This window comes from Bos indicus x Bos taurus, chromosome 21, assembly GCF_003369695.1.
Source record: "Bos indicus x Bos taurus breed Angus x Brahman F1 hybrid chromosome 21, Bos_hybrid_MaternalHap_v2.0, whole genome shotgun sequence".
In the NCBI taxonomy this organism is placed as follows: Eukaryota; Metazoa; Chordata; class Mammalia; order Artiodactyla; family Bovidae; genus Bos; species Bos indicus x Bos taurus.
The window spans coordinates 11,308,453-11,321,354 of NC_040096.1; positions in this window are offsets into that span (position 1 = coordinate 11,308,453).

Sequence of the window (12,902 nt, forward strand, 5' to 3'; positions counted from 1 at the left end):
ACAGTCATTGGTCTCAAGAATCTCATTGACTAAGGGTATAGACAGGGTGTCAGGCAGGTACAAAGCCTGAAATGGTGGATACAAAGGTCAGGGACAGGGAAGTTAGTGCACGGCATTTGTGCTTGCTACATGAGATGAAAAATTTGTAGCAAAATGGAGAGAGGGCACCATGTTTAGAGAGGGCAGTCTGAAGTTGGCTCCAGTTCATCGTACCTATGTCCAAATCAACTCAGATCTTCTGAGATTTTAGAAAGCTGGCATAGAAATATCTTATGAGGAATTGTAAAATAACTATGTTGATTGAATTTTTTAAATGCATTTTCATAGAATGTTTTTGCTCTTTATTTTGTAGCTTGTCTGTCAGTTCAGTTTAACTTCATTGAGCTATTGCTGAGTATTCCTTATTAACAATGGCTTTTCCAACAATGAGGGCCTCCCTGATAACTCAGAGGTAAAAGAAAAAAATCCACATGGAATGCAGGAGAGGCAGGTGCAAGTTTGATCTCTGGATCAGGAATGTACCCTGCAGGAAGAACTGGATTCCCACTATAATATTCTTACTTGGAAAATCCCATGAACGGAAGAACCTGGTGGGCTGCCATTCATAGGATCTCAGAGAGTCAGACGTGACTGAGCACACACACATTCCAACAATGATGTTCTATGTTTGGGGGAGAGGTTTCCAGTTTATTTGTCATGATAACCTAGGACATGATGCACTAACAATTGACCTCATGATTTTAACAGCTTAAAATAACAAAATATGTACTTCCGTTATATGCTCTTTGAGGCTGCAACTGTGCTATGGGCAGTCTTCTCTTCGAGCTCAGGCTCATAGACCAGTTTCTTTCTAGAACATTAGGGACCATTGAGTCTGAGAAAAGAAACATACTCTGACTCTTGAAATTTCTGCTTGGAATTGACACCCAGCACTTCAAAAAACCCATTTTACGGGCCAAAGCAAGTCATTTGGCCATGGAGTCAAGGAATGTAATTCTCAATCACTGAAGTGAGAGGAAGCAGGCATTCATGAACAATTTTATTACTGAAAAAGTATTTTCAATCAGTTCAGTATAATTGAGAAGCTGTCAGTTGGGGGTAGCTGTTAGTTTAGGTTCCTCAAAGTAACATCTGCTGTACCGTCAATGCTGACTCCCTTTGTTTTAGGAAACCACATATGGCCATTTAGTGAGGTGAGTAAAGGCAAATGTGTAGTCTTTGTTCTAGGAGCAAATTGTGAGATTCTCTGAATCTGGTGTACAGTTGTTACAAAGATGGGCATGTTAAATGTACTATTTAGTAATGTGAATTGGAGAAACCATTGACCTTTGTCAAAGGATGAAAGTGGTCAAAAAGAAAGATATATGGCCCTTTAAAACTTGGCATCCCTATCAGGGGTCAGTAAAGTACACCACTGGGCCAAATCAGCCTGAAACTGTTTTTGTTGATAAAATTTTATTGAGACACAGCCATGCCCATGGCTGCTGTCATACTAGGATGGTAGAATACATTGTTGCCACAGAGACTGCAGGATTCCAAAGCCTAAAGTACTTATTATCTGCCCTTTATAGAAAAATTTTGTTGACTCTTGACCAAATTTACAGGTTATTATGATTTTCTGGGGTACAAATTTATTCATTCATTCAATAAATGTGTTTATATTTATCATGGGCTTCCCTGGTAGCTCAGACAATAAAGAATCTGCCTGCAATGTGGGAGACCTGGGTTTGATCCCCGTGTTGGGAAGATCCAATGGAGAAGGGAACAGCTACCCATTCCAGTATTCTTGCCTGGAGAATTCCATGGAGGGCTACAGTCCATGGGGTCACAGAGTTGAACACAACTGAGCATATTTATCATTATGTGTCACATATTTATCATTATGTGTCCAATTCAGTACAAGATGCTGCGTGTATGAATGAGCAAAATAAGATTCTACCCTCATGTAAATTACAGCCAGCTGGAGAAGACATATTAAATACATGATCTCTTAAATGAGTGAAACATTTCACAGTAACTTATGTGAAGCAAGGAATACATATAATGAAGGGAACTAATTAAGACAACAATGTCTTTCATAAAGATATGATTCTAGAGCTGAGGTTTGGATTAGGAATTAATCAAGTAATGAGAGTATCATGTGTCAAGGTCCTGGGGAAGAAGGAACCATGTCACATATAAAGAAATCAAAGACAGTCATCTTAATGAGAGAGTACATGGACATTTGAGTTAACAATGAAGATGAAAATGAATGATTTCAGGAGAGATGTAGGAGGTAAAATCAAGAGGACTTGGTAATAGATAAGAGACAGGAGTAAGTGAGAGAGAGGAATTAAGGACGATGCTCCCTGCTGGTCTAGTGGTTAGGTGCTCTCACCACTACGGCCCAGGTTCTATTCCTGGTCAGGGAAGCCTTTCTTCTGGGCTTCCCAGGTGGTGATAGTGGTAAAGAATCTGCCTGCCAATGCAAGAGATATAAAGAGATACAGGTTCAACCCCTGGGTTGGGAAGATCCCCTGGAGGAGGAAATAGCACTCCATTTCAGTATTCTTTCCAGGAGAATTCCATGGACAGAAGAGCCTGGTGGGCTACAGTTCATAGAGTCACAAAGAGTCAGACACGACTAAGGATCTAAGCAAAGCAGAGAAGGTTCTTGATTTGCCCAGCCAGATGAAAAGTTGCTGAAGTAGGTACATGAAGAGAATCAAGTTTGGACACAAGGATCATAAACAGCCTAAGTTCATTCAAAGACATATCAGCCTCAGTGAAGATTGGAGTCTAAATCTCAGAGGGAGGTTTAAGCTGAAGTATAGTTTGAATAGTAAGTTGAAGTATAATTTGAGTAATTCATAACAGAGTATGTACAAAAAATATATATAGGGAGAAGAGTCTTGGGACTAAGTCTTCAGAACTCCCAGTACATAATGGCTGGGTTAGAGAAGAGACACAAGCAAGAAGAACATCACTTCTTGAAAACCAATGGAAGAGAGAGCTAGAAGGAGAAAGAAGTGATCTGATGTGGCTTTAAGGTGTTCAAGAAGAGACTCATCACAATTATTACAGTAAATCTTTCCAGGCTCATTGCCTTCAGAAACTACTGTAAGGAAACGGTAAAAATGGTCTCAAATGGAAAAAATCCACTTGGAAAATCCATGGTGGCAACACCATGAGTTAAATTACAGTAGAGAACAAGAAGAGAGCAGATTCTTTGTGGAGGTCTCCAATGCCTTCCTTTTTAGACTGAGTAAATACTCCTAGAGTGAGTCTTTAAGAACATCTGGAGAAGAAGTGATTTCCCTAGGTCTATGGGAAGAGACTCAAGAGTTGCAACAATTTAAATATTGCATCAGTATTATTTTTTGTTATCTAAACATATTATATATTCTGATCATCTCTTCTCTTACTAAAATTAACAAATTAACCATCAATTGGAGACTTTAGCTTACACACATAAGCACCAAGGGGTTTTTGGAGTATACACAGAAAACTGACATAACCTCTAAATTAGACATGCCTCTAAGAAAGGAAGTTGCCAAAGGTCACCAGGAAATTGTCATCTCTCCAGAATGTGTAACAGTCTTGTAGAAGATGGCAGGCTTTCCAAAGAATGTGTAATGAGTTTTTTAGTAATTTTATCTATATTTTGAGAACAAGGGTAACTTAACATTTGGGATAGAAAAATAAGTCTTTTTTTTTTTTTTCTTTCTTTCTTCAGAGACATATATAAATAAAATAAGACAGGAGGCAACCATAAAAGACTTTAACTTTCATGTCAGTAAAAGGGAGCTTAGCTACTTTAAGAGATGAGTCTGCATAATTAAAACTCTTTGGAGAATCAGTGACAGAGTGACTGAGATGAAGGATAACCTACCAGGACAAGAATTGTGTTGTTTTTTCTTTTTAGACTTAACACTGCTGATTCTTATTTTAGTATTTCTTCAAGAACTGACTTTGCTTTAAAACATTTTGTTAATGCTATTTTAATGCTTTATTTCAATCCCCTAGGTTATATATGTCCCTGCCTTGCTAACCATGATTTCTAAAAACTTATTTCTGTTCAGAGACTCTTCACCGTAGTTGGAGTGGCTTGTGGTCTAACAGGCTTGAGGCAGGATGGAGTATGAAGGGGACACTTCTCTTTGAGCAATCAGACTTCATCTCCCATTTTGATTTTTAAAATGTATCCTGGAATCTTATGCCCTGTATTCCTTTTGGTATATACGGTGCATACTTTCCCTTCTTTCTTCTTCTCATGCTACATGGCCATCAATTCTTCACTCAGGAGTCACAACCATCTTTAAAAATGCAAGTCAAGTAACCAGAAATGTTATAGTGGTCTATGATTCAACTGAACTATGTTAAAAAAAAAGGACACAATAAGTTGCAATGTGAACCTTGACTCCTCACTGTGCTTAAGATCCTAGCAAAGTCCTTGATAGGACCTTCCAGTCATTCCCTGTGCAACTGATGCTCTTTGTTTCTCTTTAGCCTCTTCCATGCCACTCTCTTCCCAATTTTTTCCATTTGATGTCCCTCAGTTCCCCAGATGTACCATGCTCCAGACTGCCTCAGTGCCTTTGCACAGGCTATTCACTCTACCCAGAGTGCCCCAATCCACACCCTGATCTTTGGAACTTGTGAATATGTCACAAAGTAAAAGGCACTTTGCTGATGTGATTAAGAGTTTTGAGATAAGTAAGGAGATCATGTGAAAGAGAAGAGTGAAAAAGTTGGCTTAAAGCTCAACATTCAGAAAACGAAGATCATGGCATCTGGTCCCATTACTTCATGGGAAATAGATGGGGAAACAGTGGAAACAGTGTCAGACTTTATTGTTTTGGGCTCCAAAATCACTGCATATGGTGATTGCAGCCATGAAATTAAAAGATGCTTACTCCTTGAAAAGAAAGTTATGACCAACCTAGATAGCATATTCAAAAGCAGAGATATTACTTTGCCAACAAAGGTCTGTCTAGTCAAGGCTATGCTTTTTCCAGTGGTCATGTATGGATGTGAGAGTTGGACTGTGAAGAAAGCTGAGTGCCAAAGAATTGATGCTTTTGAACTATGGTGTTGGAGAAGACTCCTGAGAGTCCCTTGGACTGCAAGGAGATCCAACTAGTCCATCCTAAAAGAGACCAGTCCTGGGTATTCATTGGAAGGACTGATGCTGAGGCTGAAACTCCAATACTTTGGCCACCTCATGTGAAGAGTTGACTCATTGGAAAAGACTCTGATGCTGGGAGGGATTGGGGGCAGGAGGAGAAGGGGATGACAGAGGATGAGATGGCTGGATGACATCACCGACTCGATGCACACGATTTTGGGTGAACTCTGGGAGTTGGTGATGGACAGGGAGGCCTGGTGTGCTGCGATTCATGGGGTCACAAAGAGTCGGACACGACTGAGCGACTGAACTGAATTGAACTGAACTGAAGGAGATCATCCTGGATTGTCCAAGTGGACCCAATGTAATGTTAAGAGTCCTTATGGGAGGGAAGCAGGAGGATCAGAGTGAAAGGCAAAAGTAGGAATGGATGCAGAAGTCAGAGACATGATGTTCTACTGCTGGCTGGAGCCATGCACCGAGGAGTTTGAGTGACCTCTAAAAGAAGGTGGAAAAGGCAAGGAAACAGATGACCTCCACAAGTCTCTAGAAGATACCAGCTCTGCCAATTTCTTCAGTTTTAGCTCAGTGAAATTAATTTCAGACTTCTGACCTCCAGAATGTAAGAACTGTGTGTTAAGTCACAAACTTTGTAGTAATTTGTTCAACAGCAGCTAGCACATCCCTCCCCCTGTCCCACCTCCTTCCCTAACCAATCCCTATGTTCTTATGTCATTTCTTCAGGAAATCCTTTTGTGCCATTTCTTATCAGGGCAGATCCTGTCTTCAAACTACCCAGGCAGAACCCTTCCTTCAGAGCAACTGTCACCTTTACAAATTATGAATTTCTGTGGTTACTTGATGACTATCTGGTCCCACCTTGACTGTGTAACTGCCCTGGGGTGACGTCATGGTTCATCCAAGGCAATGAATGAGTTAATGAATGCACGTATGAGTAATTATTGTAGAGGCAGGGGTGCTAATTATTTTTATATTAAAAATATTAAAAGACTTAACACTGCTGATTAATTAAATTAAAAGACACTTGCTCCTTGGAAGAAAAGCTATGACAAACCTAGACAGCATATTAAAAAGCAGAGACATTACTTTACCAACAAAGGTCCATATAGTCAAAGCTATGGTTTTTCCAGTAGTCGTGTATGGCTGTGGGAGTTGGACCATAAAGACAGCTGAGTGCCAACTATAAAAAAGAATGCATTTGAGTCAGTTCTAATGAGGTGGATGAAACTGGAGCCTATTATACAAAGTGAAGTAAGTCAGAAAGAGAAACACCCACACGGTATATTAACCCATACATATGGATTTAGAAAGATGGTAACAATGATCCTGTATGCAAGGAAGCGAAAGAGAGATGTAAAGAACAGATTTTTGTATTATGTAGAAAGCGAGGGTGGGATCATATGAGAGAGTAGCATTGAGACATGTTTATTACCATATGTAAAACAGATGACCAGTGCAAGTCCGATGCTTGAAACAAGGCACTCAAGCTGGTGCTCTGGGACAACCCAGAGGGATGGGTGGGGAGGGAGGTGGGAGGGGGTTCAGGATGGGGGACACATGTGCACTGTAGCTGATTCATGTCATTGTATGGCAAAAACCACCACAATATTGTAAAGTAATTAGCCTCCAATTAAAATAAATTAATTAATTTTTGAAGCCAGAAAGAAAAACACCAATACAGTATACTAACGCATATATATGGAATTTAGAAAGATGGTAACAATAACCCTGTATATGAGACAGCAAAAGAGACACTGATGTATAGAACAGTCTTTTGGACTCTGTGGGAGAGGGAGAGGGTGGGATGATTTGGGAGAATGGCATTGAAATATGTATAATATCATATATGAAACGAGTCGCCAGTCCAGGTTCGATGGGCACGATACTGGATGCTTGGGGCTGGTGCACTGGGATGACCCAGAGGGATGGTATGGGGAGGGAGGAGGGAAGAGGGTTCAGGATGGGGAACACATGTATACCTGTGGCAGATTCATTTTGATATATGGCAAAACCAATACAATATTGTAAAGTTAAATAAAATAAAATTAAAAAAAAACTTTGTTGAATGTGTTACTAAAAAAAAAGAAGAAAGAAAGCTGAATGTCGAAGATTGATGCTTTTGAACTGTGGTGTTGGAGAAGACTCTTGAGAGTCCCTTGGACAGCAAGGAGACCCAACCAGTCCATCCTAAATGAAATCAGTCCTGAATATTCATTGGAAGGACTGATGCTGAAGCTGAAGCTCCAATAATTTTTTGAGTAATCCGTTTTCATTTTTGTTTTTACCTGCCTTGAGCAATGATCCCTGAAGAAAACTAACAGGGATGACAATGCATGCCTCTCTTGCTCCCTCCTGACAGAAGGTGTGTGGGCTCCGACATAGTGGGCTTGCATACTAACCTTTATCCACGCATATGGTGAGCTGGATGGACAGTAGCAAGGAAAAGCCCGGAAACGATAAAACTTTAAATGTCACTCTCCAAAGAAATAATGTGAAATTCACCTAGTGCTGCAAAATATAACAAGCTCAATTATTTTTCTGAATGCTTGAGTAAATGAAAACACCAATTTATAATTAAGTGTTTAGCAGAGATCTCAGTTGCAAGCTGCAACCAACTTTGACAAGTTTAAAGAGGAAACATTATTTTGAAGCCACCAGGGAAATGGGAAGAACGCAGAAGCAGGCTCAGAATAAAGAAACTGAAAGAAGCCAGGAAGCAGCCAGAACCTGGGCAGTCACTGCACAGCTCTTGTCCTAATGAGGGTGGATCCAAGAGCACACATGGCCAGGCCCTACGTGGCTCCATCTCCTGTCCCCGGACACCACGGCTGGTACGATTCCCTCCACTCAGGGAAATTAGATGTTATACCTGCTGCAGCCAAAATGAATGGACCCCCACCCCACTTACCTTCTGAGCATCCTTCCTGCGTGCATGCTCAGTCACTAAGCTATGTCCAACTCCTTGTAACCCCATGGACTCTAACCCACTAGGTTCCTCTATCCATGGGATTTCCCAGGCAAGAATACTGGAATGGATTGCCATTTCATCCTTCAGGGGATCTTCCTGACCCAGGGATTGAACCCACGTCCCTTGCATCACCTGCATTGACAGGCAGACTCTTTAACACTGTGTCACCTAAGAACTGCTCCCCATCCCTCACCTTCTGAACCTTCTGAGCAACACTGGCTCCCAATTCAAGTCTCCAGATGCTACCAGCTGCCCTGGGACATGTGGTTGTGTGCTTGCTGCAGAGGCCGGGACAATGAGCAGCCAGTCTCTTTAGCCTCTACAATAAGTGGGGGATTCTCTCTCCCAGCAGGTTTAATTTTGGAAGGAAGGTGAATCAAGAATAATTTTTTTCATTTAAAAATCATCAAAGGCAAATATCCACACAAGCAGCATCCTTCTTTGCTTAAGCTGAAGAAGATACAAATTGGGGATTTAAGTGCTCATGTTTTGAAAAAACTCCCTTGATTTGAATTCTTGCTCTGAAACCTTAGACAACTTATTAAACCTTTATATGCAAGGGATGAGAGGCTTCCCTGATGGCTCAGTGGTAAAGAATCCCCGTGCAATGCAGGAGACATGGGTTCGATTCCTGGGTTGGGAAGATCCCCTGTAGAAGGAAATAGCAACCCACTGGAGAATTCCATGGACAGAGGAGTCTGACAGGCTACAGTCCATGGCATCACAAAGAGTCTAACATGACTGAGCAACTCAGCACACATGCAAGGGAAGTGCTAAGCTTGTCCCTGACTTTAAGGCATATAACTAGTATTATAGCTTATAAGAGGTATCCTCCTCTTTTGTCAAAGTCTGCATGAAGCAGGAATTTCTTATTTTGGGAGTTAATTTTTCTCAGAGGAAGGGATTATGTTTCTTCCATTCTGTTGGCCTTGTAGGGAAGTGGGCACTGTAGCATTCAGGGCCCCCATTTATTTTTAATTCTACCTGATTTTGTTGTTGTTGTATGCAGCACATAAAAGAGATCTATCGAGTTGACCGATCAATGTAAGCTTATTATTGCTTACCCAAGTGTTTAATAAACCCAGCTCTGTCCTGGGCATAGCCTTAAATACTTCATTGACTGTAACAAAGCTACTCTTTGCTTTTTTGGCCAAAGTGGCCACATAAACTATAATTAAGCACTAATTATGGGCTCTGCTGGTCAGATAGGAGAAAGCAGAGTTCATTATACAATCACCAGAATAAAAATTGGAATGAGATATATGTTTCTGGAAAATATTATAAAATAACAAAATAAAACATAAGAATGAGAAAAAGAAGAAGTTTGTTTCCTTTTTTCTCTACTCCTCCCACTCCCCCCAATTTCTAGGATATGGTCATTGACCTCATGTAGTACTTTTCTGTTTTGTGAAAAATAATGATACCAGCAAAATATTTTCAAATGGTGACTTATTTTTTCAGAGTCAGTAAAATTATGAGAGTATCTGGATCATGATCTATTTTATGGATAAATGTAAAACAGAATGACTTTTTTCAGTTCTTACCATTTGAGAAAACTTGATGTTAAATTAGTCCAACGCATGAAAAGTTAGCTTGAAAATTACTCTTTGACCTGCAGATATTATTGAAAAATACAACAATTTCTATGAGAAATTTTCATTGGAGGGAAGTATATGATTTGAGAAGTATTGCTTATTTTGAACACACACACACACGCACATGCATGCACGCACACACACACACACACACTCCTAGTAGGGCCACCTGCACAGCCTTGCAGGCAGCTTGCAAACATCTCTGTGATCTCACTCTGCTACTTGTCAGGAAGAGTGTCCCGGCCATGGCCATGTGCATACTTTACAGGAGCTTAGCATAGAAAGGACATATTTAACAGTTTATAACTGTCTCGGTGACAGCAAGTTCTAATTTAAAACTCCTGTGTAATACTTGTTAGGAAGTTTTAATATCAAAAGGCCAGCCAAGGTCTTTCATGAAAAATTTCTAGACAGTGAAAGAAACTAATTCTTTTTAGTGATGTTTGGCTTCTCCTAGGCTGTAAAGGATCTTGATTTCATATTTTATATCCATGGTTTGTTAATGAAATTTTCTCACTTAGAGAACAACCAGGAAAAGGAAAGATGGCAATACTGTATGATAAATATTTGAGTGAGATATTTATGTAGAATGCAAAATCTACCACTAAAATTTTCGAGTGATTTATGTGGTGCGTTTTGGGAGACCTCTGCTGATTATATTCTTTTATACAAGGCAAAAGGTGAAGGGGCGACAGAAGATGAGATGGTTAGACAGCATCACGGACTCAATGGACGTGAATTTAACCAAGCTCCGGGAGATAGTGAAGGACAGGGAAACCTGGTGTACTGCAGTCCATGGGGTTGCAAAGGGCTGGACATGACTTGGTAATTGAACAAAAACAATACAAGGAGTGAACTGTCTGGCTGACACTGGACTGGTTTTTGGATTTACATTGCTTATAAAAGGATTGACATGTTTCCCGGGGCTCCTGGCTCCTCTTCTCAGCTGACATGGATAACCTCACCTCTACACCTTTACATATAAGGAATCCCAGTGCTTGTTACAATTACTGTGGAGGTGTGGTCACAGGTGAGGACATGTATCTCCCTCTCAGTGATCAAATCCTGCTTGGCAAAGGGCCATTCATCTTGGCAAAGGGCCACTGTCTTGGAGCAGTACTGGCTTGCACACCACAAGAACTCAGAAATGTGATAGCCTCCTTCTGCAGTGCCTTCTGGGAATATCTTTCTCTCTCTACAAAGCAAGCATACATATATCTATAGGCACTGAAACAGAAGCATATGTATGTGTGTGAATAAATGTGAAGATGTGTGAATAGAACTGGGTAGACATGCACAGACAATATTCCAGTGAGGTTTTCTTGTTAAAAAATTCTTATTATAATTCTTCCAGGAACTTGTGAAAATAGCCTAAAAGATGGAAAACAGTTAATCCAGAGGATTTATTGTTTTTGCAGTAATCTCCAATTACTTGATATCTTATTGAATATTAATCTTTCCTAAAAGGAATTACCTGGGCAAATATTACAGGACTATTCATAGGTTGATACCTAGAGAGTCCAACTAGATTATAGAATGAAAGGCAATCACTATTAAAATATGATGCATTCATTGTTCCTTTTCTCATTTATATGACATTCTATTTTTAATAGTAATATATGGCTCTCTGATTTCTATTTTTGTCTTAGTGAATTGTACGCATTTTTGGTAAGCTGTCTCAACTATTCTTCGAAAGGAATTCTGTGTGGGGATGTGAAAAGATTGCTGGGAAGAAGGATAGTAAATAAATAAATAACATCTGATCTGTGTGGAACATTTCAATTATTTAGACGATGCATTTGACATCATGTTAGTTCAATGGATGACACACATTGATATGATTACCATTTTCCTTCTTTCTCAATATAATGAAAAATGGGAATAATCTTTTATACTAATGAGTTTGTGTTTAAAAGCCTTATTGATTTCTTCAAGCAAAGACATTGCATTTCTTTATAATTCATGCTTTACTAAGATTTATTAACAAATATAGTAGAAAATGGATTTTCCAGACACCTATTAGGAGGTGGATGTCAGTCCAGAGCACACAGCCTCTGAAGTTTGTGTTAGGAGAAACAGTGATGATATTTTTGGCTGAGTGATACGTAATGTGCAGCTGAGAAATTAAACCTGGGATATTTGGTTGTTCTCCTCGCCATGGGCATCTCATAAATGGCAACTGTTTTGAAATCTCCCATGGTGCCCTCCTCATTGTGCTTTCCCCGTTGTGGTACATTAAATGGACAGTGCTTCTCCCCTTTCCTTTATACGCTCTTCTGCCCTCTCCCTTCTCTCCCTAGCCTCCCCTAGCCACATGACTCTCCGTCTGTGACTCCTCCATGTGTAACAAAAAGACATCAGAATCACAGACATGTTTCTTCAAATAAAGACATCACTAATTGACAGATTTGCCTCATGTTGTGGCACTTGAGGGCAACGGTTACATTTTCTCAGCTGGACAAAATACAGATTTCTCCACATGTGGACAGAAGGTCACGGCGAGCTGCCCTTCCTTCGTCAACTGCTCTGACGTTTACTAAGTTTCTGAAGTCAGCCTTAACGACTCCAGCATGGTCTCTCTCTTTCCACCGAGCTTCCCCAGAGTTCACTGCAGGCGTCACTGAGCAGTTAGCGATTACTGTGGTTCTGTCCTGCTCCTTTTCCATGTTACTTATGCCCCTTCCCAGGGGGGTGTGAGAGTCCCTGTGCTCTGATGACTCTAGCACCTGGCCTGCATTAAAGGCCCGCTAGGCTTAACATACTGAATAAAGTGACATGAGGCTCAAGGGGGATTAACATTTTTGAGCACTTATTATTTTTCAGCAACATCATTAAACAGTTCACATATGCTCTTTACTACATCCTCAGAACAGCTCCAGGTGTGGGTGGTCTTCTTCCCAATTTATGGATGAGAGCATTGAGGCTCAAAATTTGGTAGCTTATAATTTGAAAAGACACATGCACCCCAGCGTTCACTGCAACACTATTTTCAATAGTCAGGATACAGAAGCAACCTAAATGTTCATTGAGCAATGAATGGATAAAGAAGATGTAGTACATTTATACAGTGGACTATTACTCAGCAATAAAAAAGAATGAATTAATACATTTTGCAACAATGTGGATAGACTTAGAGACTGTCATACTGAATGAAATAAGATAAAGACAAATATCATATGATAGCACTCATATGTGCAATCTAAAAAGAATT